This window comes from Choloepus didactylus, chromosome 16 (assembly GCF_015220235.1).
Source record: "Choloepus didactylus isolate mChoDid1 chromosome 16, mChoDid1.pri, whole genome shotgun sequence".
Lineage (NCBI taxonomy): Eukaryota > Metazoa > Chordata > Mammalia > Pilosa > Megalonychidae > Choloepus > Choloepus didactylus.
Genome location: NC_051322.1, coordinates 39,369,886 through 39,394,746, shown reverse-complemented (window position 1 = coordinate 39,394,746; position 24,861 = coordinate 39,369,886). Strand labels below are relative to the sequence as shown.

Here is a 24,861-nt window from a genome sequence, read left to right as displayed (position 1 = left end):
GTCCCTTTTACCCAATACATTGTGCCCAGCTTTCACAAAAAATTACAAGGCATGCTGAAAGGCAAGATAGCACAATCTGGACTGAGCAAGCATAAGAACTAGATTCAGATATGGCAGTGATTTTGAATTATAAAACCCAGAACTCAAAATAACTTTGATTAACACACAGCATCTTATGCAAGACTGATGGATAATGTCAAATATCAATTAACCTTTTTATGTGTGTGTTTATTTCTAGACTTTCCATTCTGTTCCATTGCTGTTAGTTTATTTTTATGACAGTACCACACTCTTGTTTTCTATTGCTTAATATTATACCTTAAACTTCATGGTATAAATCCTCCTGTTCTCTTTCTCAAAGTTGTTTTGGCTATCCTGGGTTCTTTGCATTTCCATACAAACTTTAGTATCATCTTGTTAATTTCTACAAATAAAAGCCTGCTAGTATTTTAACTGGCTTGTGGAATCTAGAGGTCAACATAGGAGAATTGGGGAGAATTTACATTATAACCACATTGAATCTTTCAATCCGTGGGCATGGCATTTTCTCAACTTACTTGAGTCTTCTTTATTTAGTTTATTTATCTTAGAAATGTGCTCTAATTTTCAATGCATAAGTCCTAAATATCATTGTTATGTATTTTTAAGTATTTTATGTTTTTGATGCTATTGTGAATGGAATTTCTAAAACAATTCTCCATTTTTTTTTTGCTGCTCATATATAAAAATATAATTGAATTTAATTAAAATTTAAATGTAAATTTTATTGAATTTTTAAGTTAACCCTGTATTTTTGTTAAGCTCTTTTATTCTAGTTGTTTTGTAGATTCTTCAGGATTTTCTACCTAAATAATCATGCCAACTGCAAAAATGAGAGAGCGCAACTTCTTGCTATCCAATCTTTATGCTTTGTTATTTTTAATACATTATTTCAATGTAATTTTTCTGGATAAGTGCAGTGGCCAAGAAATATGAACATGATTGCATATCTCTCAAATTTCCTTGGAGGCTGAAAGGAGAAATGCAATCAATAGGAGGTGTTATTTATATATGTAAAAATTTTTTGTAAGGAAAATGGTGGCAACTAAACTGTTTCCAAAGTATACTATGTATATTTTAATGAAAAATGACATGTATTTACACAAAAATTCTCAGGCTCATTAAATTGCTATAAACTGACATAAAATCCAGGTGCCTGCTTTGACATTGATATGGTCTGTGGGTGTGTTTTTAATGTAAAATAAAATTAAAATACAAAAAAAAATGAACCAATACAATTCTGGAAACAAATTTCCTTGATTCCAGATTACCCATATCTTCCTTCTTAAAGTAAACCCCTCCCACCCCACCCATGTTGGATTTTTTGGTGTGTTGTATAAAAATACAAATTTAAAAAATGAACAGCTAGATGCCTTTTTTAATTGCCACCACAACAGGAATTTTGGTGGTGTTTTGCTCCCAGTGGCTCAAAGGCCTGAAAACAGAAAGGAAAAAGGAAGTCTCTACATCTGATCTTATTAAAAGAGGTAAAATGCCTTGTTTTGCTAATGCTGTGAACATACCATTGATAGTTTCAACTGACATTAACAGGGAAAACAACATAAGCTATTTTACTATTGTCTTAGTAACAGACTGAGCTCACCCTACCAACCCTTCAAAACAGCTTTCTTGAAGCAATAGTGAAAGCTGCCCCTTTTCTCTTCCCATCCTGCTAATGTAGGTCTCCCTCATTATGTTTCCCAGAAATAAATGTGCTCGCAAGTTCAGCGTTTCTGGTATATTTCAATATTACTGAATTTATTTTCTATTCACTTATTTTCAAAATAAGAAAACCCAGCTGAAGGAGGGTATTAAATTTTTCTTCTGTATCCACTCATGCCCTTTCACTTACACTTTCAATTTTAAGACCTTGTGCATTGGGGCTTCATCTCAATTCACTTTCCATCCCTCTACTTTCCCCTTGCCACAGTCACAACCCTTCTGCAACATTCCTTTTCTGACAAGTCAGACCAGACCACATGTATCAGTGAGCATCTGTCCTTCATGCACTAAATTGTACAAAAGCTCAGTAATTGCTGAGCCTCATTCCTCCTTCAGGATACCCTTTTGGGTGAGGATGTACAAACTGGTGTTCCAAAGTCACCCATCATGACGGGAAGACTCTGATTCCTCCTTAGCCCAGGTAGTAAACTGCTACCTGATTTTAAATAAACAGTAGAGTCTGGTGTGTGTGTGTGTGTGTGTGTGTGTGTGTGTGTGTGTGTGTGTGTTTATTTTTTAAGGCTAATTTCTGCCTCTTGGCTTCTTCCATTCTACTGGGCACCAGGAGTCTTGACCACTCTGGCTATTCCTAGCCTCTTCAGCCTTTCCATTAAATTCATCTTCAGCTGGCCAAAAAAATTTCAGATATGTGATCAACGTTCAAAGGACAAAGGAGAAGGGCAAGATGAGTGAAACAGTGAATTTGGTGGAGTGGGAGGAATAGCCAGGTCTTTGGGGAGAGGCTGGAGGAGGGAATGGGGCAGTGGTACACTTCAGCAGAGATGCCTCGTTCTTGTAGAAGTTTGGCCAAGCTCCTGGTGCTACTGAAGGTTATAGTAGAATCTCATCGGTTGGTGATGGATTCACCAGTCAGAGTCTATAGGACATTGCAGGAAAATTCATAGCTGTGCCTGATGCACTGTTACCACTATTTCCACAGGATAACGAAGGGAACCCAGAGCTGGGGATGACCTGAGTGATGTCAAAGGGATGCGATATCCTGCAGGTGGTGAATGTGAACATGAAGTTTCCGCATGATATTTTTCTGGGTTTGAAGCAGCAACTGCTGAGGTAATGGGTGGGAGGAAGATCCCTGTTACTGGCTTGGATGTTATAGGTTTCTGTTCACTTGAAGAGGCTGCTGAACCTGAAAAGTCTGAGAGGCAATAGACTGTATGCTTGGGCAACTGGATAAAGCCTTCAGTGTGACCCCAGGTTGTGAATCAAGGATGGTTCCCAAGTTTGGTTGAGCAAGCTGCTGCCAATGGTACAGAGTTTGTGATCCTTCAAGGGGCTTGATAATTTGCAATTTTTCTGGCATAAAACCTCGAAGGCAACTGGCACTGCTGAGGTCTGTAATCTCTGACTGGTTGGTTCAGAGAAAGGCAAGGCTCTCTGTGGGGGTGCCACAGCCACTAATCCCTTCTTTCTGGTTGGCCAGAACTTGGATCTTCCACTCCTATTCTTCAGCAAAGAACTGCTTCTCAATTGAATAGTTCTGTTGACACAGAGTAAGGCAGGTCATTGCTGTAGCCAAATTGTTATCTCCAGAGGGTCCTGGTTGACCCATCTTCTGAGAGTACCCTGGAACCTCTTCCAAGTTGCTCCCCTGGTTCAGTAGTGTTTCTTCCTCTGCTTACTGTAAACCAGACTCATAAGTCTTTGCTGTCATGATGACACTTGAACAATTAGAGCCTGGGATGGGTAGCATAGCTGGGAATGGGACACCGTGCCTCTTGTGTCATTGGCAACCTTGACTGTATCAAATATCCATTTCTGTTGAGTTTTTTGTTTAAAGAGAGAAGATTCTTCATCCAAACTTAGCTTTTTATGCATGGTCCCCTCAATCTCAGCTGTTAGAGATTTTTAGCATTTTTATAATAGCTGTTTTAAAGCTTTTTTTCCCCTTCTAATTCTCAGTAATTTTTTTTGTGTTTATATTGACTGACTTTTCCTCTAGCTAAGGGTCATTTTTTGTGCTTCTTTGCATAACTAATAATTTTCCATTGCATTGAGGATGTGTATTTGAATGCCTTGTTTTTATTATCTTCCTTTAGAAGTTACTGATATTTGTTATGGCAGACATTTAAGTTACTATGGACCACTTTTTTATTTTTGAAACTTGTTTTTAAGTATTTTTTAGGATGAGACCATAGAAGATTGTGCTCTAAGGCTTATTTAGCCCTGCTCCTAAGGAATACGCTTTTTGGGCTCTCCCCTGAATACCCTGGATATTCAGTGAGGTTTCCAGTCTGGATAGTAGAAACTCAAATATCTCCTCACCACCTGTGAGCTCTTCGAATTGTTCAGCTTATAGATTTGCAGTGGTTATTGTTGTTATTATTGCTTGATGTGGTAGAATTTCCATCTTTTTGTGTGTAACTTAGTATTTAGCCAGTATCTCAAGGGACCCATATTCAGATTTCTGGACTTTTATTCTGCATACCATCCTCCTTTTCAATATTCTATCCTATCAATTTAAGCCAACTCTACCTTCCTAACCACTGAGCTTTGTATAATCAATTCAGTGAAATTTCCATTTTCTTGGGGTGCCCTTCCTTGCATCAGGATCTGGAAAGTGCATGAAAGCAGAAAACCAGGGTAGTCATAAATGTCCCATTATTTGTTTCCCTTCTCTGAAAAATCAGTCTTGAGCTGCATGTTGTTCAGTGTCTGAAAACAATTATTTCATTGATTATATCCAGTTCTTTAGTTATTTAAAGTAGGAAAGGAAATATGGTACCAGTTCATTTTTTATGGCCAGAGCAGAATTCTTTAAACTGTTTTTCGCTTCATGATTTATTTAATATACTTGAGTTTCTTTTTTTATAATTCCTTCCTATCTATGTCTACCTATACAGTGTTTGTCATAGTTAAGAACTAAGTAAAAAATTGAACAATCAAATTGATAAAATAAATGTCTTGCAGAATACCTTTTGGACTAATGATCATAATAACTAAAATGTATTGAGTGGCTATACTTTGTCATCCCATTTATTTCTAATAAACACCCTATAAATTATTTAGTGTTATACACCTGGAGCCAGAAAATTACAGTCCATAGGCCAAATCTGACCCACTACTTGCTTTGGTAATTAGTCTTACTGGAACACAGCCATACCTATTTGTTCACATATCGTCTATGGCTGCTTTCACGCTATTATAGGAGCTTAGTGGTTGCAACGGAGACCACATGGGCCAGAAAGCCTTTTTACTATTTACTAAAATGCAAATAGCCTATTTACTGTTGGCCCTTTTATACAAAAATTTGCCAACCACTGTTCAACATTCTTTTCCACATGAGGAAACTCAGGCCCAGAGAGATTATTTATTTTTACCAAAGTCAAATTAAACAAAGAACTTGCCATACCTTAAAATTTCTATTATCAACGCCTCTACTTAATGACTTAAGACAAAATAATTCTGTTTGGAGTTTATTTCGAACTGCAACATTTGGAAATGTTGAATCCGAAGACATGCAAACCTGAAAGAGCTAAAATTCCTTCTTCTCTCTAGAGAATGTTTTAAGTTTTCTTCCGTTTCTCTTACTTTTCAGATTGATCTCTTATCTTTTACGAGAATCCTCCTTTGACTACCTCACACAAATTTACTTAATTATTAAAGTTTGAAAGTAGCATCACTCAATCTCAGCCTCAATTGAAAACTAGTTAGTGTAGTCTTGGCTCAGGGAGTCAAAACCCATCTTCATTCACCTGTGTCCCCATAGGGTATAGTAAAGCTCATGGCTGTAGCTTATTAAGTAACTTAGAAACATGCATACTGATAGTGAGTCATCAGTTGAGAAATGTTGATCAAGTACTTCCAATAACTCATTGTTGCTAGGTGCTGGGTATATATTGTTGAGCAGGATAGGCATTGTGTTTCCATTCAGAGAACTTCATAGTCAAGTGGAAAAGAAAGACATTAAACAACTCTGTAGATGAGAACTCAAAGGGATATCTGAGCCACCTTTTATCTTTCTCAATAGCTCCCATATATGGCAGATGTTCCAGAGTCTCCTCCTTCCTGTTGCTGTCCTCTAAACTCTATCTCCAACCCTAAAGTTCTGCCTTGAAATATGACTCCCTTGCTCTCAGTTTCAATGAATTTCATTTTCTTTCCCAAGAGCAAGTCTGCCTTTTGCTATATAAATCACACTTGGTTCACCTACTTCCCCAATTCTCCACTTCACCAAATTCCACAATCAGCAGAATGCAAGTTTAAAAGCTAATGAGGAAGGAAAAATAGAATTCTTTGTGTGAGAGGAGATAAGAAGACTGTGCAAATCATCATACGCTGTTTTGCTGTTTAATTAAATTGCTTTGATACAAAAGAAGAAAACATTTGTGAATGAATGACAGGTAAATCCTCATCTGGACCCAGGGTCAGAAAATACTTTTAATAGGAAATGATTTCAAGAAGAATTCAGGAAAAGTGTTTCAGGTAGAAAGATCAGCCTGTGTGAAAAGCCTGAAAGAGACCAGGAAACACCTTTGAGTTACAACAAAAGAAAAGTGAAATAAAAGTTTGAGGAAATCAATCCTAGAGCAAAACTAGCTGTTCTGTGTCATAACACAGCATACAATCACATAAATTTTTATTTTGGTTAATGATGATGATTATGATTTTTTTTTTTGGCAGTATTAAAGACTAGGGAGAAGAGAATAATATTAGCTTAGATTTTATCTTTACACAAACACATATGCAAATATTTTGTTTTCTGCTTTATAAATAATGCCTCGCTAATGGGAACTGCTAAATCGTATCAACTTGATAGAAGTTTGGGGCATTAATTTTCAGACTTGATCATCTGGCAAAACCATGATGCTCATTTTGGTGATAACTTTCCATCTCATGAACTAGGAATCAGAAACTGATCATGTTGCACTTATGCATAAAAAGAGCATTTGTTTATAAAATTACGTAAGTCTAAGCACAATCAGCTATTTTCAGTAAGCATGCCTCTTTTTTTTTTTTTCTTGCCACTAGGACAACTTTTATTAAATATTTGTCTGCTATAAGACTTATAAAGAAAAATTAAAATTTGAGGGAATCTATCTATTAACTTAATTACTTCCGAAAACTAACAAAGCCTGCTCATACTGAAATTGGTGGGGAAACATTTAGATATAGATTACACAACATGGGTTATTTTTAAGGAAACACAATGGTAATTTAAATACCATTGACCATATGACCAAATTGGTGCTTATAGTTTAGTATTCAGATAGCTGGAGTTACTCTCCACTTGTGTACACAAGTTAGGACCTCCTTCTCAAACACAAAGAGAAGAAAGACAGAAAGAAAAGTCCTTCTCTCTTGGGTTCTGGTTTCATTGGCTCTCTCCACATGTCTCTTGGTGTTTCTCTCTCTCATCCTCTTAAGGGATCCCAGTAAAGGGATTAAGACCCACCCTGAATGATCTGAGTCACATCTCAATTGAACCAAAAGGTCCCACCAACAATAGGTCTGCCCTCACAGGAATGGATTAAAAGAACATGGCTTTTGTGGAGTACATAACAGCTCCATACTTGCACACTGTCCTGTAAAAGAAAATAGCAATCCCTGCATTTAGTCCTTTGCTGTTCATAAGCAATGTTGATAGCATCTGAACATTAATTATATCATTCTGACTGACCTTAGTCTTTTCCTAACTGGTCCCCAGCCTCCCCGTTCATCGCATTCCAGTTCTGTGATAAATAAAAATAATAGTCTAAAGTTGTTCAGAGAAGAAAGAGATAAGCCAATGTAAATCTGGGGAAAATAAGTTTGTGAATTCATTGTTGTGAAATTAGTGTAGGCATACTGCCAGGTGGAGCCCATTCTAGGAGAAAGTAACAGCACAAAGACTCTCAGGTGGGTACAAATGCGGTATGATTTCATGAAGATGACATCAGTTAGAGGTGTCTGAAAATTTAGGGCAACCCCAGATGATAGAGGACTTGCGAAGTCAAGCGTTTTGGGGCTTACAGTCAAATAAGGTAGATAATCATTGTATTCTTGTAAGTAATGGAATGACAAAAATTGTGCTCAAAGAAGAGTAAGTTTATTTCTGACTTTCAGGCTGAAGCTTTATTTACTTTTTTTGTATTTTAATTATTTATGTATTTACTTATTTTATAATTGTCTCAGAAGCCCACTTTATTACACTCTGTGAGATCCATAAAAATCTACAGTCTAAATCAGTGGTGTTTCCTCGATGGAGCTCCTGGAGTTAACATTTATAGATGGTCCCTAGAAGCCTTAATGATTGTCACCAAGAAAAACCTCAGCCATCCCCCAAAAGCAGCCAGAGGGCAAAGCCAGAAAGGTGAGCTGTGCTGGTACAGGGAAGATCTGGTTTTCTCAGAATCTGCACTACTAGCAAAGCAAAAACTTCCCCTGTCCCAATTCTGAAATGAATTAATTAGTTGAAGACCAGTCTTGGGTGAACTTTTCTTTCCTTCCTCCTCTCATTTTTTTTCTCACAATAGTGCATGTGGTGAGACCCTCGGGGAGCAATAAGACACTTGGATAAGCCAGTTGTAGATTAAATATAGACTCCCTGTGGCAACCCTTATCTCCTGCCTTCCCTCCTGCTTTCAAAGATGCAGAGACGGGATTATTGCCACAGCTGCGCTTCCTAGAAGACTAATCAATGCAGCTATAAGAAGGTCTAAAATGCAGCAGGATTTCCAATTTTAAGGATAAAATTTTTTAAAGTAAGGAAGAAACTGTTCTGAAAAGCTGTAATGCTGTTAAATCCCAATATTCATTAAAGGTGGAAATTAAGACCATAAAAACTGGCCCATTGTTCTATTTAGCATATATGTAAAACTGGGATTGGTAAAACCTTTTGACAGGAGAAGGAAAAATGAATCTAAGTTCCCAGAGACTATCTATTCTTTTTTTAGAATCCTGTTTATTTAAGCAAAAGTGGAGTCAGAGCGTGGTCAAAATCTGAAGCCATGAATACACCACTGGAGGTATCAAATTGAACTTTGCTGCCTCTTCATGAATTCCCAATTGGGTCCCACAGTTACAGAAGCATTTAGGACAAATCCCAAGTCAGATGAAGTTCGAAATCATAAGGAGAAATATAGACAATATAAGGTGCTAGAGGGAGAAGTCTAAATCTCTTAGGATTCTATCCCATATATAGTGTTTGCCACAATCCAGCTTTAGGGTTTGGAGGTCTGATCCTGTTACCTGACAGCGTTCCCCACCCTTTGGGGAGTGGGAAGAGACCATCTTAGAGTGATGGCATGCAAACCTGCCATAAGCTTGTTACTCACCTCTAAAATACCCCAAGTTACTCAGTTTGCTCTACTAGTTCATATCAGTCAACAAATATGTATTGAAAATTTCCATGTACCGGATGCTATGCTGAGTAAGCCGGATTTGGACCCACATTCTTGCTGATTATACTACAGCTGAGAATATAAATATAAAACAATTATAATCCAATAATTGCACACCAAGAGAAGCAGAGGATGCCAAGACCAGGCTCGAAGAAATCTGTGCAATTGAGGTGGTTGTTAGGTTCCCTATTTGCCCATCTAGGGAAAGGGCTGGGGGGGCACTGGGTGTACTGAAGATCCAGGTGAGTTGGGAAAAAGATAGAAAATAGGGAGTGAACTCAGACAAACTCGTGATGGGTCAGTACTCCTTCCTGTGATAATGGGTGGACATAGATGGAATGAAGCAGCCTGGTGTACTTTACTTGGTGAAGGGGCAATTTGAGGCTTTGCTGCTCCTGGTGTTTATAAACTAGTCGTCTGTTTACTAGAAGATGTGGAGAAAGGGGTCTGGTTTCCTCAGAACTCACTCCACAAACATTTTTGTTCTTCCTTTGCAAAATTCAGCTTGATGTTGTCAAGTGCAACTATTTCTCCCCTACTTTGGTTAGGATACACTGATAAAAATTTGTAGCATATATCTTAGCAAAAGCTCTTCAGTGAATTTAGGATCCTAGTGGTTTTAATAGAATTAGATGCATTTTTTGGGGGGGGTTTTTAGAGGAAGACATTAATGAGAAGTAAAATGTTTTATACATGTAGTAAAAGACATTAATGGGGAGGAAGAGATTCATTATGACCCTGCTCTAGACACAGAGGATGCCATGTGAAGGTTGTTCTCTGGGTGACTAAACAAGGTGCACACTTACTTTAATGGCCATATTAAAATAGCACAAGGGTAGAATATTGAATAGAGTAGCCTTAGAAGATAAATTGTTTGTCCAACTCTCAACTTGGTGGTTAGAAAACATTGGGTTTTTTTTTTCTCTTCCTCTCTTTTGGTTAAGTCTTAGTGAGTTCATTACCCTTCCATGTAGCCTTGCTATTATTCCTTCCTATGTCTTGATTCTGACAATGATTCTGAAAAATAGTGTGAACTGAAGTGATCTATTATATATTTTATATTAAATCTGAAAGCCCAGGTAAGAAATTTGGATTTGCATTCTAAAACTTTCTGATCCATTTGTTTGTTTGTTGTTTTACAATATACCCCATGTCGAAATTGGAAGAGCCGGAAAATGTATTGCTATAATAGAGCCCTCTTCTGAATTCTTGTTTACAGATGAAGTAGATAGAGCTAACACATATAAAATAGAATGAAATGCATCCTGAAGAAATAATAAACCTTTGTTTAATGCTTTAAAACAATCTCAAAAATGAATTAAATATTTTTAAGGATTTGAAACACAAATAATTCTAGCTTACAGATATGAAAAACATGACCAAAGGAAAATTCAGGGCTTACCTCAAAGTTGATTGTAATTAGGTTCTACACCTCTCAAAAAAGTTGTCTGTATATTTGTATCACAAGGAGCAACAACATTCCAAAGAGTCTGATCTCTAGGAAGAGTCACACTCACTTATTGAGTCTTTGCAAGGAGATGACTGGTTTTTTTTTTTTTTTTTTCTTTAATGCACGTATGGTAATAAGAATCCCTGAAAAGCATGTTTTTACCATTTCAATTTCTAGGTATAGTGTCAGAATATGAAGACCATCAAACAGTTGACCCCCACATCATACCTGCTTTTTTAAAAATTTATATAAGGGCTTTAAGGAGATATAATTCACATATAATAAAACTCCCTCCTTTAAAATGCATGATTCAGTGATTTTTTTAATGTATTCAGAGTGTTTAACCAAAATCATCACCACTATCTTATTTTAGTATATTTTCATCACCCCAGAAAGAAACCTTGTAGCCATTAACAGTCTCTTCCCATATCCCTACCCCTGGCAACCACTAATCTACTTTCTGCCTCTGTGGATTTGCCTACTCTGATCATTGCATATAAATGGAATCATTCAATATCTGGTCTTCTGTCCCTGGCATCTTTCACTTACCATGATTCATCCATACTGTAGCATGAATTAGAACTGCATTCCTTTTTAAAGCTGAATGGTTTTCCATTGTATGGATATATCATAATTTATCTATTCATCAGTTGATGGACATTTGGATCGTGTTCTAGTTTGCTAAGGCTACCAGAATGCAAAACACCAGAGATGGATTGGCTTTTATAAAAGGGGGTTTACTTGGTTACACAGTTACAGTCTTAAGGCCATAAAAGGTCCAAGGTAACACAACAGCAATCGGGTACCTTAACTGGAGGATGGCCAATGGTGTCTGGAAAACCTCTGTTAGCTAGGAAGGCACGTGGCTGGCATCTGTTCCAAAGTTCTGGTTTCAAAATGGCTTTCTCCTAGGACATTCCTCTCTAGGCTGCAGTTCCTCAAAAATGTCATTCTTGGTTGCTCTTGGGGTGTTTGTCCTCTCTTAGCTTCTCCGGAGCAAGAGTCTACTTTCAACAGCCATCTTTGAACTGTGTCTCATCTGCAGCTACTCTCTCAGCCTCTGTGCATTCTTCCAAGTGTCCCTCTTGGCTGTAGCAAGCTTGCTCCTTCTGTCTGAACTTATATAGTGCTCTAGTAAACTAACCAAGGCCCATGCTGAATGAGTGTGGCCACACCTCCATGGATACTATCCACTCAGAGCCATTACCCACAGTTAAGCATGTTGCATTTCCATGGAAACACTCAAAGAATTCCAAAATCTAATCAGCACTAATATGTCTGCCCACACAAGATTGCATCAAAGATAATGGCGTTTTTGGGGGACATAATACATCAAACTGGCACAGGTCGTTTCCACCTTTTTGGCTATTATCCTAAGATAATGCTTACTATAAAAAGTAAAAAGACATGAAAATGAATGCCAGACTTTAAAATCTCTCCTGTGCCCTTCTGCATGGAGAATGAGATGGAAAACGGAGCAAAATGAGCTTGTTTATTTACTCATCAGTTGATACTTGGGTTGTTTCCATTTTTTGCTCTATTATGAATAATGCTGCTATGACATTCTTATACAAATTATTGTGTAGATATGTTTTCATTTCTCTTGAATACATGCCTAGCAGTAGAATTGCTCAATCATATGGTAACTCTGTGTTTAACTATTTAAAGGAAAGGCCAAACCTCTTTTCCAAAGTAGCTGCATCATTTTACATTCCCACCAACAATATACAAGGGTTCTGATTTCTCCACAGCTTATCTATTCTTTATATCTAACTTTTTCACAGCATAGTCATCCTCTCAAGGGAAAAGGTGTTCCTCAATCTGTACCTGGAGATTTCATCTCTCATCAGCATGTGTTTCAATTTAATATCAGTGTGCCTACTTTTGCTTTATCTTCAGGCTCTGCTACTTTTCTTCCTCCTTCTGGTTACCCTACAAATATGCTGAATTGTTAGGAAGAGAAGGAGAAGGAGAAAATTCTGACCTCTCTCCCAAATTCTTTTATCTGAAGGTTAAATAGGCACTGATTATATTCCATTAATTGAATCATATCCACACACTATCATAATATAGAAATTACCAAATAATTACTGAAATTTCCATCTTCCCCATAGCCACAAATCCTGAGTCTAGCCTCTTCTCTCTATCCCTATGCTCCTGTCTTAATTGAAGCCTTAATCTTTCTTTCCCTGGATTATTGCAATATTCTTGAGTGTCTCTAGCACCAGACTTCTATCCAATTTTTTTTTTTTTTTTTTTTTTAATGACAAATTTATTCTCTCACAGTTCTGGAGGCTGGAAGTCTGAAATTAAGGTGTCAGCAGGACCTTGTTCTCTGGCGGTTCCAGGAGAGGATCCTTCCTTGCCTCTTTCCGGGCTTCAGGTGGTTGCCAGCGATACTGGAGGCTCTGTGGCTTGTGGCGGCATCACTCCATTCTCTGCCCCCACTGTCACATGGCCGCCTTCTCTGTGTCCAATTGCTTTTAAATATTGTTTTTGAAATTATCTTTCTGAAGCACTTTCAGTAGTTTCTTGTTATTAGCAGGAAAAATCACAATTTCTTTGTCATGCAAGGACTTACAAAATCCATCAATAAATGGCTTTTCTACACCACCAACACCCTATGAATTAACTTCATGGAAGTTATCATTGATCATATAACTTTCTTTTTGAAGCTGTCTCTCTGCTTCTATTGGTATCTCTACACTGTCTTCCTACCCCACTGCTCTCTTCCCCCAACACTATCTACTGTCTTATGTTAATTCCTTACTGATAATGTTGTCTCCTCTGCCAAGTCTTCCCTGGGTCTCAAAAGAAATGAGACATATCAGTCTCTGAGTTCCCAGAGTACAGTGGTCAATTCTTCATTATATCTACACCACACACTTCATATTGTAATTCACTTCAGCTTACCATATTGTATTGGATTTTTTTGTACTTGTTGACATGTCTTCCCCACTGGCCTACTTATCAAGGGGAGGAACAATGTCTGTCATCCTTTTTTATATTCCCAACACACAACCCAGTACCTGGAATATGTTGTAATAAGGCTCAACCAAAGAAGCGGAACTAGTAGGAGATGGTGGAGATGATGGATAGACAGGTAGGTGATAGATGGGTAGATACTGATTGGTTAGTTGCAGAGAATTGGCTTATGCAATTTGGGGGACTGATTAAGCAGTAAGGCCAACTTCAGGTCTAATGCTGAACACAAAGTCCTCAGGGCCGGCAGTTGGGAAGAGATAATTACAAATAACCTGGTACCCAATGACAATGAGCTGGAATCCAAGAGGATGAACTGAAACCTTCGTCTTTTCTTGTTCCCTGACCTAGGTGATAAGGATACCCCACAGAAGTCAGGGCTCTTCATCCTAGGGCTGAACACAAACATACCTGTTCCAGAATTCAGAGAAAATGAATACAGGAAGGAAGAGCAATTCTGTATTAATATGTATTGTCACAGAACAGTCTTACCACAAACTTAGCTCAAAACAATACACACTTATCTTGCAGTTGCTGTAGTAGGGCACAGGTTATCCTGGGTTCTCTGCCACAAGGCTGCAATCCAGCTGTAAACCAGGGATGTGATCTCATCTGAAGTTTGACTGTGGAAGAATCTGCTTCCCTGCTCATGTGTTTTGTGTTTTTTGGAAAATCCAGTTCTTTGCCATGTGAACTCAAATCAAAAATTTCATCAAGCCAGCAAGGGAGAGAGACTCCAGCAATATGGATGTTATACTCTTATGTAACAATCTTATAATCAGGCACGTCCTGCCAGCTTTGTGATATTCTGTCGGTGTGAAGCAAGTCATAGGTCCTGCCCATACTCAAGGAGTAGGGATCACAAAAGGGTTTGAACACCCCTGAGGAGGCAGGGGCCACAATGCACCCTATCGCCCCAATGGTCTATGTCCTCCCCATACACAAAATACATTGACCCCACTGATATTCCCCAAGAGTTACATCTACACAAAGTCCAGGATTTCATCATCTGAATCAGATCCAGGTGTGGATGAGCTCCTTGGGTGCAGTGCCTTGCATGTAGTAAGGCTTAACCCTTGCTTGATGTTGGGTTGAATACATCTTCTGGTTCAAATAAAGAATCTGAAATTTCCTCGATGAGGCCTAACAGTGACTATACATGTCTGATCTACAAAAGTTTGAGTTGCTAGTGGGTGAGACCCTTTGTATTTAATGTTGGCATCTCCATTAACTTACCCAATAAATTGCAGATAGCAGTGATCCATAGATAATGTTGATAAACTAATGGCCTCACTTGAATGGCTGATTTGCTGATCATAGTCAGGAGACACAGTTGAATTGGAAGTTATAGCACCACTTCATCAGTCCATTTTTTACTTAATATACTGTTATATTTTTTTCTTGCTCGGTTGATGTCTGCTATTTACTAAATGTCTTTGAAATTCAAATCCTACCAAGGTTTAAATGATGAGAAAACATCACGCTCAGTTGATTCCTCATAAGTACCATTAAGTTCTATATTTTGAAATATATTTTCCTCTAAAGGTTTGTACCTCTTGCTAGAGGAAGATTGAAATTAATGTGACTTTATTTGAGAAATATAATTTCCAAAGTGCAACTCTCTTGACCTGATTAGTTTACAGGCCAGACTAGTTAATTCAGGACCTAGAGAGTAGGTATCTGAGCTAGGAATGAGTTGCATTTTTCACTTCATGAATAATTCATTAAACCAGAAAAAATATTTATTGAATGTCAACTCTGTACCAAAGCTTGTGCTGGGCACTAGGGAAATGCTGATTAGGTGAAGCTCCTTCCCACATGGAACTTACAGTGTAAGAGAGCAGGAAGGCAAAAAAACACAAGTAAACAAAAGATATCATTCAAATTATGATGAAGAGTTTGAAGGAAACAAGAAAAGCAGCTAATGAAGGGGGAATGATAGTTTAATAAGAGCAGATAAGATATTGAGGGTAATCTTAATGATAAGGAATGCTCAGGAATGACTATGGTTAATCAATTTTCTTGTATGGTAGGAGCATATTGGAAGCAATGAAGTTATTTCAGAATAATTTGTTTTTCCTGTTCCTTTGCTTTGTTTTATTAGGAATTTTTTTTTTCATAAAGTTAATTTTAAAAAAAAGGGCTGAAAGAGAGAAAAGGTGAGTAGGTAATACTTTGAGGGAGGATGGTTGAGGAAGGCCACAAAAGAAGTGAGATTTAAGTGGGAGCCTGAAAGATTATAAAGAGTTAATCGTATACTAAGTGTGAGTGTGTTGGAAGTATCCAAAAAAAAAAAGAAAAGGGAAATTATGTGCTTTGGCTTTCAGGGCAGGAAAGGAATTCTAGAGCTAGGAAGTTATCACCCTAAGGAATTAATTGCTCTGTCCTTTCTAAATACATGAGCCAGAAAATCAAGTTTCCTTTGTTGCCTTTGCTACCAGAAATCTAGGAGTCAGATTGCCCTGTCATGACAATGACCTTAATCCTTAACTTTAACAGGATGGCTCACAACAATTTTGCTTAGCCTGCTTTTCTATATATTTTTCTATTTGACTATCCTATTTTTGTTTAGTATGTTTTGTGATGGTCCTGGACCACCCACATGTTTGGCTCACAGGACTCAGGCACTTATGCTTATGGCTAACATTTATTGCAGGAAAAAAAATACACTTCAGGCAGAATCTGGAGTAGTCCTGGCATAGACTTCCCAAGTTCTCTCGCATGGGCCTGGGGGAAACGGGCTGGTCACCCAGAATTTGTTCCTTCCTCCAGTAATGAAATACAGCAACACACCAGTGTTTCTATCCAGTGTTCTTTAGAATTCAGGGTTTTCCTTGGGGGCTGGCCATGTAGGCACTCTCTGCCTATACATGACCAGCCATGATTACCAACATTCAGACTCCCAGAAGGAAAGCAATGCTCACCATAAATCACACTGCACAAATAGTCTAGGCAGGGTGGTACAGCAGGGGTTGATGCTCATGCATACAAAATATCCTCACCGGTTGGTAAGGTAGAGAGCATTCAAAACGCCAAGTTCCCAGCCCTGTGTGTGGGACCTTTTAAAGAACAGCGGCGGGCCTGCTATGTTAACTATTTCCTGCACAGTGTATGTCTCTACCCTTTATTGTAAACTATGGCAAACTGATTTTTTTTTAAATTAAATTCAGTTTTATTGAGATATATTCACATACCATACAATCATCCATGGTGTACAATCAGCTGTTCACAGTACGATCATATAGTTATGCATTCATCACCCCAATCTATTTTGAACATTTTCCTTACACCAGAAAAAATCAGAATAAGAAAAAAACATTAAAGTAAAAAAGAACACCCAAATCATCCCCCCCATCACATCCTATTTTTCATTTAGTTTTTGTCCCCATTTTTCTGCTTGTCCATCAATACACTAGATAAAGGGGTTACAATCCACAACGTTTTCACAATCACACCGTCACCCATTGTAAGCTACATTGTTATACAATCGTCTTCAAGAGTCAAGGCTACTGGTTTGGAGTTTGGTAGTTTCAGGTATTTACTTCTAGCTATTCCAAAACATTAAAACCTAAAAATTGTTATCTATATATATAGTGCATAAGAATGTCCCCCAGAGTGACCTCTCTACTCCATTTGAAATCTCTCGGCCACTGAAACTTTATTTCATTTCATTTTGCATTCCCCTTTTGGTCAAGAAGATGTTCTCAATTCCACAATGCTGGATCCAGACTCATCCCCGGGAGTCGTATCCTGCGTTACCAGGGAGATTTACACCCCTGGGAGTCAGGTCCCACGTAGGCGGAAGGGAACAGTGAGTTCATCTGCCAAGTTGGCTCAGCTAGAGAGAGAGAGGGCCACATCTGAGCAACAAAGAGGCACTCAGGGGGGAGACTCTTAGGCACAATTATAAGCAGGTTTAGCCTCTCCTTTGCAGTAATGCGCTTTATAAGGGCAAGCCCCAAGATAGAGGGCTCAGCATACCAAGCCGTCAGTCCTCAATGTTTGTGAGAACATCAGCAACAATCAAGGTGAAGAAGTCCAACACTTCCGCCTTTTCCCCCAGATCCTCAGGAGGACCCTGCATATATATTTTTATTCTCTGCCCAAATTACTTTGGGATGTGTCACTATTTTACTCTAACCTATACAAACCTACCATATCTCACTTCCTATTCAAACTTCCATGTAATTGTGGTGTTGGAACAAACTGTAGAAGTTATATTGTTTAGGAAATATAGATCCTACACCAAATAAACATATCTTCCCTTGGTCTCACATGGAAGTTGAAGTTTTGAAACACAGTCACTTTCACCCTTTATCCTTTGGCCCAATTTGGCAAACCAATTTTGTTGTTAATGGTTAAAAATTTTGTAATTTTTATATTGAGGATTGCAGTTAAAAAGCTCCATTGTGATCAACTTTTGTTTCCTCGATAGTAGTTGTTTGTATTCTTATGAGAAAAATAGTCATTTGTCACATTTTGTGGAATCACATACTTAGGGAAAAATCATATTCAGTGAAAGTCATTTCTGTTCTTTAGAGCAAATACAGGAAAGCAAAGTTTATTTAATTCTGTTACAACACCCATTTGGAAAATTTGTTGAATTTTTAGTCTTGTTAGCAGTGACCAACACATTACCATTACTCTGTCTTGGAAGGAACTTTGAAGTGGCCCAGAGGCAAGAAATGTAAAGGAAAGAATTCCTCAACAACTAGTTGACTGTTACTTCAGTATGGGTCAGAAGTGTAACACAGTCACACCAATCTTAGCTTGCAGTGATAAATGTGTGTGCAATTCTTAGATCCTGAGAAGTAATAGTTCTGCTTTATAGTGCAGACATTAGGCAGATCTGGAGTTTAGGAAACCCCTAGGAATGGGTCATACCCCCCAGGTGTCTCCCGTGTTTAGAACTCAGAATGCATTTGTACATAAAATAATGTAGCAGCATTCACTGTAAGTAGTGGTTCAGTCCCTACACCAGCCCACAAAAGTCAATCTAACCAATGGTGTTTCTCAATTATAGGACCACACGAGCCTCATGAGGCCCCACCGCAGTGTATGGCAGGGTGTCCACAGGCAGCGTGCGTGCAGTGCTGTGGGATGCCAGCCTCCGTAGTCCATAATGGCACGTGCCTTTGGGGGTTAGAAATAGAAATGACCCTTCTCTTATGCCCTTCCATGTGAGAGATTAAAATAAGAATTCCTCCAAATTTAAGGTGTCTAGGAGGTTTCCCAAGTGAGAGGCTCCAATACAGTTATTTCAGAAGGTGAACATAGGAGCAACACGGAAACCTGGAAGTAAGTTGCAATCAGACAATTCTGATCAACAGAAGCTGCTTGAAATGGGGAACAAAACACTTCCCGTAATCACAGAAAGAGACCCTTACATTGGCAATGTCAAGACATGGTCTAAATACCATCTATAGGGAGGTCATGGTAAGCTTTTCTGCACTCAGTGGGACTAGGAAACTCTAAGAGCATCTCAAAGATTCTTTGACTCTAACTTGCATTGAAATCTGTGGCATATAGGTGCCCATGTTGTTTCTCTCTGACAGTCACTGGAACAAACCATTGGTTGCCTTATTTCCCTCTTTCTCCTTTGGGTTAAGGATAGACACAATTAAAAATACCTGTGGTGGAAAATTGAAATGAGTTCAGTGCTGAGCAGTGGAGGAATGTGCTTAATTACTGTGAGACGGGATGGACGTTAAATGATTCCTGTGTCAATTTGAAGACATCAGCACTCATATTTCTCACATGATATGGACTGTGACCTCATTGCACATTTATTCAATTAAGACAAGGAGTAAAATTCCAAAATGTTTTTTTTTTCTTCATGTCTGCCAAATCAGCAAAACTTTTTGACTTACTGCAATCTTTATTACTATCGCCAGCGCAAATACCGAGGGCTCAGTAAAAAGGATTGATCTAAAAAGCCTATTAAAAGTAATTATGATGAGAATATGGACCAAAACCAGACAGCAAAGACTCTAATCCTATACCAGCACTAACACTAGGCAAGTCACTTAGATTCTTTAGACCTTGGTTATTGTATCTATATAATAAAGAAACTGAATTAGGTATCACTAAGGTTTTCTTCACCTGAGACTTTTTGTGATTCATATCAATAGCTTCTGTTCCCTTCATTTTATGCTTTGAGCTTGTTTTTCTGTTTGTTCATCTTCCAGAGAAAATGGCTTGGTCTGCTAAACCTTGTCTCCCCACTTTTCTCTTAATATGATAACTAGGAAAGCTGTCAAAAGCAAGTGAAGGTAACCAATCGTGGTCAGTGGGCACAATGGGCATATTTCAGAACTAATTTGATAAGTTCAAGACTCAAGAGTTTTAGGACACAGATATTCCAATATCCTCAAGCTCAGTAGAATCTCAAGGGAATGAATGCCTGTTTTGTTTTGTTTTGTTTTTCCTGCCCTCTACTGCACATTACAAATGAGGAAACTGAGGCCAAGAGAAGGCAACCTAGGGCCAGTTGTTATTATCAACAGTGCTACTCAAAGGATTTGTTAGAAGGAAAAGCACTTTAAGAATTAACTAATGTAAAAGTCACCTAGCTGGTCTGATTAGCAGTTTGTTGATAAAGATGATAAGGCTTCTGGTTAGAGGTAACAAAGAAATTTTATTTCAGAGTAGAACTCTGAACAAACTGAAATTAACTAATTCCGTAACCTCTAGGGATGTGGGCCTGTGCATCTTCAAATCTCTCCTACCTGAGAAGGCTACACATGAAGAACTAACCATTAGCTTGGCGAGGGAGAGCACATATAAATCTTCGGTACCATGTCCAAAACCAGGGCTCACACCTATCCCTTCTCACAAGCTGTTTGTGTTCTCAGACAAGTTTGGAGGCCTGATATCTTCTCTCTGTGGCACCTTCCCAGTCCAATATAAAAGATCTTAGTATTCTGGGTGACACAATTAATTTTTGGCCTAAAAGCAAGTTTTCTGCTTTGCATGGAACTCTGCCTTTTTGCCCTCATTTTGAGAATAGGAACTAAGGTTCTCCATAAAAGAGTCTATTAACTTTCAACTGTGCCCACTTTGGGAGTGTTCCGTGCAGTTTAAACAAACAATTAGAGAAAATCAAAGGAAATGTCACCCCCAAAAAGGGCTCCCTGCCCACAGGGCCAATAGAGTACCTAAAATAAATAGACATGGAAGGCTAAATGCCAGATACATGTTGCAAACATTCAGCAGCAGTTTTCAGGGGCCCTAATGTGCAAGTAAATTATGCCATGCAGTGAAATGCAATTGCTACCTACCATCAGGCCTGGGTAGCACCAACGCTTGGTCCCCACTTGGAGGATTAGACATGGAAGGAGGAGCCTTTACCCTCTGGCATGTACCTGAACAATTTAGCTGCTTCCCACTCAGTTGATGGCTTATTTTATCCAATTCCCAAGTATGTTTCACCTCTTTCCATCTCGTATCCATATCCTGGATTCTGACTGAAATTATACCTTTATTCAGCTAAATTACTCTGGGTTCTTAATAACTGTTTGTGTGTTTTTGGTTTTGTTTTATTTTTTCTTCCTTTCCATTTATTCTGCACAGTCATTTGCATCCTATTTCCCATTAGACTATCACAGGGAAGCTGGGGAGAGCCCATCTGTGCGTTTCAGGGGGCAAAATCAAACAGCCCAGGGACAGGTGGAGCAGGCAGCAGGAAGGTGACCCCCGGCACGTAGCAGGTGGTTGGTGCAGCGCAGGAAATCAGCAGGCAGCAGGCGGTGTGGAGGGCAGAGGGGCCCTGGCTGCCTCCGTCCAGGCAGCAAATCAAGCAGAGGTGAGCCGGCAAGTAGGGTGACAAGAGGGCAGAGCCAGCGTGTGACCAGTGGGGAGGGCAAAACAGAAGGCAATTAGCCAGGGGGAGAGGGCAAATGGAGGGCATCCGCCGACAATTATCAGGGGAAAGGGTAGCAGGAGGGTAATAATAGGAGGCATTTCTGAGGGGAGAAAGGACATCAGGCAGGTGACACACACAGAAACGAGAAAACAGGGTATGCCTTACCTGGGCAGAAAGCACCAAATGAAGAGCCTCACCATCCCCAGGACAGCACCAGGCAGTCAGTGTAGCCGGAGGCAACCGAGAGGGATGAACCAAGGAATCTGTGGCCTCTGGGGACTGGGTGCCTGCTTTAAGTCCCCACCTCAGGAGCCCTGGGGCAGGAGATATTTGCATCGCTTGTATAGGCCCTTTCCCTGAGGGGCTTCAAAAAAGGGCTGGATAGTGACTTAACTGGGGTAGACACTATTTCAGAGCAGGTTGCTGCCTACCTGATATGATTTTGAGGAGAGGGATAAATCTGGGAGATTCCATTTTCCCAGTGTTTTCTGGAATCCGACTCTGCCAGGCACTTTACGTATGACATCTTATTCAATCCTATGGCACCACTTGCAGTTTACTGTTATTGTCCTTGTGGGTTTTTTTGTTTGTTATTTTTAGAGAAGTTGTAGGCTTACTGAAAAATTGTACAGAATATACAGGGTTCTCAGTAACATTTTGCATTAGCATTGTATGTTTGTTACAATTTTACCATAGTCCGTATTTTAAATTAGGGTTCACTGTGTTGTATGGTCCTATTTAAAAAAAAAATTCTAGTAACGTATACCACCTAAAATTTCCTCTTTTAACCATGTTCGGATATAGAATTCAGTGGTGCTAATTACGTTCACAATCTTGTGCTACCATCACCACTAGCCATTACCAAAAGAGAAAACTGAGATTAAGAGAGATTATAGAACTGGCCCAAGATCACACAGCTGATGGCTAAGACCTGTGATTTCAACTTGATCCTGTTTGACACTGAGCCCCTTCCATCTGCTTTATCACAGTGAACTGACAGCCGGAAAGCCCTCTTTGACGACTAGCAGACATTGTATCTTTATCCTCAGAGATAAAGACAGCTTTGGTGTCTGTTAAATACAAATTCCTCTAAAAAGAGACCTATTATAAAATCATGATGTTTGAATTTGATTAATGTACACAACTTCATTAAAAATACAAGAAGGCCTCATGTCAAGTTCCACAGGTAACAATACTGGAAGGCGCAGTAAGAATCTTCAGCAGCTCAGAAGGAAAAGTAGATTCTCTGCGAATATATTGTTAGTGATCTCTGCATCAGTTTCTGTGTTCTGCACACTCAGTGTGCCTTTGTGTAAGTCAGGTTGCTTTCAACAGCAATTAATAGAAAGCCCTGGTTACAGACTGGCATAAACCATGAAGAAATGTGTTTCATGTCACAAGAATTCAGAGGTGGAAGAGGCTCCAGTATCCCTGCCGTGGTCTCTTGATCCACCTTCTTCCATGCTGACTTCCTCTTCAGCACAAAAGCAGGAAGATTGTAACAGCTCCGGGTGTTATGTCCAGTTGTGGTGTGTGCTAGGGAATAAAGAGCAACTGTCGTATAACGTGTCCCTTTCTTTGAAGTTAAGAAAGGGACTTGGAATCCCCTTAACCCAAGCAGACTTGCTCACACAATTCATTGACCAGAAATAGTCTTGTGTCCTTTCCTAACCAGTCTCCCTCAAGGGGAATGGGATTATCTACAAGGGTGAGCCTGTCATGAACCACCCTTTCCTCTGAGCTATGTCCTGAAAAGGGTAGATACCTGAACATAATGAGGATTCTTTTGAAAATGAGAGAGAAGATGGATGTTGGATAGACAACTAAGGGTAAAACAAATGACTGAATGTGCATAATCTCTGCGCTGGCTTGATTGGGGAAAGAAATGAAATCACTGGATCCAGAATTGTTTTCTGGATTATTACTCATCCCACAGTAGCAAGGTGACCTTGAACAAATCACTTCATTTACTGAGCCTTGATTTCCTCATTTGTAAAGTGGGGAAGATAATACCTGCCCCATGTAACTCACAGGGTTGTTTTGAGAATTAAATATATATGTGTAAAAGCTTTATCAATGAAAAAGGGCTATATAAATGTGAGGCATTATTGTGATTAATATTCAGAATTTAATCAACCTTGTTATTCTGCCAGTGAGCAGGTATTTATTATAGACTAGGTGCTAGGTACAATTTAAGTGTGAGCTGTAGAAATCACAGAAAAGGTAACAGGAAATAGACAAACTCACTAAGGAATCAGAATAGTTGCATCTTTAAAATTACTTAATACATCATTAAAAGAAAAACACAAAATACCAACTTAAATGGTATCAGGAAAATTGGATGTACATTAGAAAAAATAAATAAATAGCTCCATACATCATATTTAAAAACAAATTCTCAGCGGAATAAAGATCTAAGTATGAGACAGTATAAATGTATTCAATAAAATATTAGAAAGCTATTTTGTGTCTTTGGGTGAGAAAGGACTTCACAATCAACTTTCAAAACCCTGATGCCATAAAGAAGACAGATTGAGGTTTTTTAATGCACAAAATTTTTTAACTTCTTACAGCAAAAGATAAAAGCAAAAGAAAAACGTTAGTCCTCAAGAAAATAATGTGCAACATTTGTTATAACACAAAGTATTAATCTTCAAAAAATACTTTTGAAGTAAAATAAACCATCTAATATAAAACTGAACCATTCCAGTAAAAGAGCACCAATTGCCAATATCAATATAAAATGTGTCAGTTGTTTAATCTCAGAAGCAACCACAAAACCTAAAAGAAAACATTAAGAATGTATCATTTTTGCTCTGTAGATTGGCAAAAACTTTTAAATGTCATCCATAGTACAGTTAAGGGTGTGGCTAGATAGATGTGTGGCTGTGAATAGCAATGTAACTGGTTTAACCATTTTGGAAAGCAATTTGTCAATGTGTAGCAGAAGCCTAAAGGCCCAAACCTTTGGCTCAGCTGCTCATGTTTTAAGGCTCTGTTCTACCAGAAGAATTCCCCATGTGCACAAGAATGTATATGGCCACAATGTATTTAATTATGGGAAACTCAATTTATACCTATTGATAGGGGATTGGCTAAATAAACAGCAGCACAAATATGCTATTTAAAAAGCTGGAGGTAGATTTCTATGTAGCAATTTGGAAAGATGACCAAGGTTTACGGCCAAGTGACAAAAGCCTGTTAGAGAACTATATATAATATTTCATTCTATTTTATTTTTAAAAAAATACTAGGAGAATGCATTTAGCTATTCACACAAACTCACACACAAAGACATGTAGTAAAAATATTCTAGACTCCAGAGTGAAAAGGCATTTGGAATGTGAAAATTAAACTGCAGATAAATATTACAAATAGTGATATCGGTTGGGAAGTCAGTGTATGCTAGAAAACATCTAATAGATTTTTTTTTTTTAAAACTGTTATTGAAGCTGCCAGAATTT

At 38.5% G+C, this 24,861-nt stretch overlaps 1 pseudogene; it reads right to left on the bottom strand.

Moving 5' to 3' along the window:
- Positions 1-2,281: 2,281 nt before the first annotated feature.
- LOC119511273 lies at positions 2,282-3,627 on the bottom strand (annotated as a pseudogene).
- Positions 3,628-24,861: the final 21,234 nt, after the last annotated feature.